This window comes from Canis lupus, chromosome 12, assembly GCF_048164855.1.
Source record: "Canis lupus baileyi chromosome 12, mCanLup2.hap1, whole genome shotgun sequence".
In the NCBI taxonomy this organism is placed as follows: domain Eukaryota; kingdom Metazoa; phylum Chordata; class Mammalia; order Carnivora; family Canidae; genus Canis; species Canis lupus.
The window spans coordinates 42,608,010-42,614,626 of record NC_132849.1 but is presented as its reverse complement, the minus strand read 5'-3'; positions in this window follow the sequence as shown (position 1 = coordinate 42,614,626).

The window sequence follows — 6,617 nt, the reverse complement described above, 5'->3', positions numbered from 1 at the left end:
TTTTAGTTTGTGGTTACTTGATGTGGAGGAAGAAAATATTCGCCTTTGTATAAAGAATAGGTATCAGGGTGTCTTTTCAGCAGTGAGAGATGTATATATCGTATTTTGGTATATAGTGGAAAAGCATAAGCTCTGTGCATCTGTATTTGAGATATGTCAATGATGTGGAGTAAAGTCTGCTATAAGATTCTGGAGGCAAACAAGTTGTACAAGATTCCTATAGCTCTACGGGGAATTGAATTACCTTTCTGAGCATCTTCTTTTCTTCTTCTCCTTCTCCTTCTTCTTCTTTAAGTATTGGTGAAATGGTTCCATTGGAAAGGCTTCCAAATAGGCCTCTCCAAGCAGGACCACAAGCTCAAAAGTCTTTGTATAGCTTTGAAAATTGAGGAGTAGCTCTGCTCTGAAGCATTTCTGGTGGTGTTTTCTGTTGTTGTTTTGTTTTGTTATTTTACTGTAATACAAGCCTACAGTATTTGCACTAAAGAAAGCTTGTTAGACAAAGCTTGCTGCTATGGAAGAAAGAACATATTAAAACTTTTTTTTTTTTTTTTTTTTTTGGTTAGCTTTTCCACTTTCAATTGAGTAGTTTTTGTAGAATAAAATGAATTAAGATTGAAGAGCCTCTGATGGTTGGTTTATTCCATCCTTCCCCCCCCCCCCCCACCTCTCCTGTCACTTCTCTTTTTCTTCTAGACTTTTCTATTTTTGGCCTTGGGGATGGAATTGGTCTCTCTGGTGGATGGGCAAAGCAGGGAAATGGCTCTGCTGGAGCCTCTTTCTGCAACAGGGTGAGGTGGGCCAGTGGTTGGCATGTAATGCTGCCCCGACTCCTTTCTCCTGCTTGTCCCCTTGACCCTCTTTCAACCCCTCCTAATCCTGTTCCCCCTTCTCAGGGCCTCTCAGCTAGCTGCCAACTACTGCCAAGGTATGAGCCAATAAAAGTTCAAGGTCCTGTCCCTTCCTGGGGGTATTTTGTTCAAACAGGTTGGCTCTGGAAACCCAAGGATCTTCAAAGAACCAATTAAATGTATCGCTAAGATTGTCCAGGTGAGCAAATGAGATCATGTGCGGGAAGGGCCTCTGAAAAAAACGGAGGCATGCACATAAGTGGATGATCCCATCTCCAGATTTTCTTCCTGAAGAGACCCAGGTTGTTAGATGAGGAACTGAGAGGTGTCAGCCCAGACCCCATTGCCCAGGGTAAAGGGAGCACATCTGTTCAGGGCCGCTCTTCCCTTGCAGCGTAGATGATAGGGAGGCAGAGCTATCGTGAGTTCATGCTTGTAGCGGTTGGCAGCTGGCTGAGAACTGGCCCCTGACGTTGCACCGGTCACTGCAAATCTGCTTCGGAGGAGTTTGGTGTGCGGGCCTCATTCTCTGGAGGACCTGAGAGCATGGGACTGGGAATCAGATGAGCCCTAAATCCCCAGCCTGTGGCCACTACTCAGTGGCTGTTGAGTTCTGAAGAAAGCCATTTAACTGCTCTGAGCCTTTGTCTCCATGTCTGGAAGGGGGGAGGGTAAAGAAGGTACAATAAGAGGAGGATGAGGGTAGCCCCTCCTTTCCTTCCTGAGAGGGCTGGGCCCTGTGGGACAGGGCACTCAGAAGTTTCAGTGCCCGGCCTTCTAGGAACTTCTTCTGCCCAAGCAGACACCACGGAAAGACGTGTCTGTGTTTTTCTGCACGGAGGCTGTGTCCCCCGGTTGCAGAAGTGTCAAGGATTGCTGGGAACATTCACACGCTTCTGTCGGCTTCAGGGACTATGCTGCCTGGGGAGCAGCCTGTGCTCACATGTCTCCGCGTGCCTCTCATGCCTTGGCACTTCCATGACACCTTCCATCTTCCACTAAGACTTCAAAACCTCCCTCGTTTAAATTTCCACCTCTTTGTCCACATGGCAATTAGAGAGGTCGATGATTGCAGGCACTTACGAGGTGGAGTCCTATGCCTCTTTGGGCAGCTATAAATGCCTTAAAAACATCTGGACAGATTTTCAGGTTTTTAAAATCTTTTTAAAAAGCTTTATTTGAGAGAAAGAACAAGGGGTGCAGAGGGAGTGGGAAAGTCTCAAGCAGACGCTGTGCTGAGCACAGAGTCCAATGCAGGGCTCGATCTCACAACCCTGAGATCATGACCTGAGCCAAAACCAAGAGTTGGATGCTTGACTGATGGTGCCATCCAGGTGCCCCCACCCCGCTTTTTTTTTTTTTTTTTTTGAGAAAAACAGTAAGGGGCCACCACCATTGGGTCCCTAGACCTACCAGGGTCTGCGGGAGAATTTTGTAGTCACTGCTAAATCTAGGCTATCCTGGTTCAAACCCTATTGAGTGACTTGGGTTGATAGTAAGCTGTCCTGATGACATGCCCAGCAAAGTTGGAGTTTCAAGGATTAGTTAGCATCCTCTCCCCTGGAAAAATATGTTGGTGACAGATTCCTGGGACTCTCCTGGACCTAGAGGTCTCCAGGCGCACAGAACTTTGTCACCAGGCTTTCTCTGTTCATGGCACTGCCACTACGTAAAGGGAAAGGAATTTTCCCTGGAGCCAGTATTTTCCAAGACATTCAGCAGCATTTGTATCTTGGGCTCCTGAATGGCACCATGTATGTGAAGGCATATGAGAAGGTACAAAGTGCTGAAATCAGGAGGCAACATAAGTGTTTAAAACCCATAGACCTTGGTTATAAAGTTGATTGGTGTAACCTGATTATAGGTATAGCCATTGGGTTCTTGGGTTCCAGTGCCACATTTGAAGTGGAAGGGTGCAATTTCCCTTGGGGCCCCATGTGTTTAAAGGATGGAGGGGATATTTGTGCACAGGCAGCCCAGCCCCACCAGGCCCCAGCAAGAAGGAGGCCAAATGGCCTCCCCTCCCAGTCAGCCTCGCTCCCGATCCACGATGCTGCTCTTGCACCTTGGTAGATAGTCTGTTCCACCTTGGACAAGACAACACAGCTGTTAGGACAAGTCTACCCCACCCTTGATACAGTCAGCCTTTGCCTTTATAGAACCTACCACAAATGGAGACAAACTGCTAGCCCATGACTCTGCCTTGTGCCCAGGCTCCTTCTCTTTCCTCTCCACTGGGCCCTGGTGGACAGATGGCCCAGTCAAGTGTCCAGAGATTCTATCCACAGTCTGTGGGTTGTTGTCACTGGAAGATTCCACTCATTTAAAGGAAAAAATAAAATCCACCACAGGTTCCACCTTTGGAACTAGAGAAGTCCTTCATCAAACTAAACACACCTTACCAAGTCCTGGTGTCAGCCAAAGGAGAAACAAAGGAAAACACAAACACTCTGCAGCGTGTGGCCTGTTTGTAATGGTGCTCAGCTGAGTGTCTCTGAGGACACTCACAGGACATGGCCCTGCTTATACATGGCGGGACCCCATTCCTTATCCAAAGGCCAGGTACAGGATGGTGGGGCCTTGGATTTGGGCTGTTCAGGAATACAGCACTGCCTTGTCTTGTAGGACATTCAGAAAAGCATTCAGTAGTATTTAAAGTCACATGTGACTTTTTTTTGTTAGGGTGAAGTTCACATAACCTAAAAGCAGCCCTTTCAGAGTGAACAACTCAGCGACATTTCCTACCTTCACGGTGTTGTGCAACACATACTCCTCTCTAGTTCCAAAACTTTTTCTCACCCTAAAAGGAACCCCAAAAGGATCCATCAAGCAATTTCTCCCCATTTCTCCATGCCCCCTTGTTCCTGGCAACCACCAATCTACTTTTCTGTCTCCATGGATTTATAGTTAGGCAGGATTTTTCAGAATCAAAATGACTTATTTTCTTAACTAGAAAACAATCAGGAAACATCAGCATGGAAAATAAACTAGTAAGTATGAATAGCAATATAGTCTCCTTGTTGTAGTGTTTCATAGGTTTCAGATGGCTCCACACTCAAGGTCTCTTTCAGAAGCCCAAGAGACAAATGTTACTGAACATGTTGGAAATTATCAGCTCCAGGAGAAATTCCTTTTGCCTTACGCAGTGGCGTGTCTGGTACACTGGCGAACACAGTCCCTACCTTGATCTGCTGCATAAGGCCTGCATTTGTTTCTCAAGTAAAGATGGAATAAACCTAAAAAGACAGACTTTGTTCACTGGTGAAAACAGACATCTTTTTCATGTAAGCATGCAGGACAACTGCATTTAAATTAATTCTCAAAAGTGACATGTAGACAGAGACCATATTTCTATGGATATGAGGGAGAAAATATCTTATTCATTTAAAAATATGTGTGTCCCTACTAAGTGTGGGACCCCATGAAGGTCACCACCGGGGACACAGCTGTATAGGACACTATACAGGTGTCATAGAAGGCAGTTCTTTGCGCTACAAGCATTGTCATGTGATATGTCAATTAACTACAAACTGGAAGCTTCCCTCAAGATTCTAGCCTGATGGGAGTGAAGGGATGGGGAGAGGGCAGGCATTCTGGACACAGAGGTTCTGGGTTTTGGCTGTGGCAGGTGGAGGTTTCAGAGAAGAGTCGGCAGGGGAAGGGCCCTGGGCTAAAAGAGGGAGCCCATGTCTGAATGCCGCATGATTGCAGGCACAGAGGGAGCCCTCAGAGTAATGACACTTCCTGGTGCAAAAGGAAAGTGGGTGGCAGCTCTGGGGCCTGGAATGGAGTCCCTAGCATCTGAAGCATGGGCGGCTTTAGGGCATGATGGAAATTTAACCTGAGATCCTGAGGGCCTGACAGTTTTGGCTCTTGTCATTAGTTGGTCAGGCAGGCAACAGTCCTCATGCTGGGGAGATGGAGGTGATAAGGAAGTGTGGGCTTGTATGTGGGTGCATGCCCCCCACACACCCTGCCACTGTTAATGAGGAGGGATTCAAGTAATTACTGAGTCTATAAACGTGAGAAGGTTTATAAAGTGTCCTGAGTGCAAGCACCACTGGAATTTTCCCTAATCTAGGGAAGCTTCCCAAAACTAGTGGCATTTAAGCCAAGATCCCCAAAATAAGTAGAAATGAGAGCTTTTATTTTGAGGTGTTGGGAGCTGCAGAGCGGTATTACATGGGGAGTGACAAGGTGACATCTCACTCTAGGAAGCTGAATGCACCAGAGGTACAGAACAGGGGTGGGTGGTGAAGGGGAGGAAGGAGGCTGGGAGGGGTTGGGTGGGGGTGGGGGTCCATGAGGAGGCCCCACCCACAGCCCTCTGGAAGCCAGCCAGAGCTTGCAGTGGGGTCAGAATGGCAAGAAGGTGCTCCTGGGGAGTCTAAGAGATCTGGTTCCAGGAGTAAAACCCAGAGGAGCAAGAGGTCACAGAGGAGGAGTGGGGTAGGGGCAGGGAGGCATGTTAATTCGGGAGCGTTCGGGGTTGGCAGGTGCGGACGCTCTGCTGAGCGAAGATGGGCCTGCGGCGTGGAGCCCGGGCGAGCCGCGGCCGAGGGCCGTCCTGGAGAGGAGCCACACACAGCCTCGCACACTGCGGCCACCGCCGCTCCTGCTTCCAGGCCGGCCGTGCTGCGCGTTAGTGCTCTGCTGGCCAATTCTCTCCTTCCTGGGAAGGGGCGCTCCAAGGGCTCCTCTCTCAGATCTTCGCCAACCCCCTCACTTACCACGATGACATCATGGCCACTTCGCAGAAAACGGAGGCCCTCAGAAGGGGATCTCCTCAGCCTGTCATCGCTAAATCTGCAGCCCTATCAGCCCGGCCGCCTTCCGTCCTGCCCCTGCTTTAGCAGCCAGGCCCCCCCCTGCTCCCCCAGGCTTACAGCCCCCCCCCGGGGCTGCGGGGGCCACGCGGCCCTTGCTCTCAGGGAGCCCCGGGAGCCCGTGTCCTCCTCTTCCTCTTCTGTGGTGAACCTTTACCTCCCCAAGGGCCCCTTGCTTTCCCACCGGCATTAAACGAGGTGAAGTCCTACCCATCTTAATGCCAAGAAGCTCCCCGGCCCCCCCTCCTGGTGCGGCTGCCCGGCCTGGCAGGGCCTTGGAGGAGGTATCTTCCATCGCTGGGCCACTTCCTCACCCCCTCTTCTCGCCACCCCCGCAGTTGGCTGCACCCCCAGGGCCCTGCCACTGCCTCCCCTGACGGAATCCCAGCCACGGCCACCTGCCTCCCCTTGACCGTGGCACAGCCGCTGGCCCTGCTCCCTGCTCCCTCTGGGGTCTGCCGTTCTGTCTTTCTGTCTCCCTCTCCCCACGTGTGACCGCCTCGGGGCAGCACACGGCCCGGTCCTTCTCCCCTCCCGAGCGGGTTTCCACTCCGAATGTTCTAGCCAGCCCTCCTGCTTCCACCATCCTCGCACTTGCCATCCCCTTCCCGGGACAACGACAGCCACCCCCACTCTGCACACTCTTGCCCAAACTGATTTTGTGTGTTCACAGCCTGTTTCCTGCTGCTGCGGGATCTGGGGCCCTACCACCCAGTTACATAAGTCTGCTGCTCAAAGCCTAGCCTAGAGATGTATCAGTTAGGATTCCTTTCAGCTGCCTGTAACCAAGCACCCAAATGAACGGACCCTTGGACACACAGGGTTTTATTCCCTCCTACAAAAGTCTGGAGCCAGAGGTCAGGGGCTGGTCTGATACTTTCACGAAGTTGTCAGGGGCCAGGGTCCTCCAGCTGTCCTTTCTTGTCTATTCCCAAGGTGT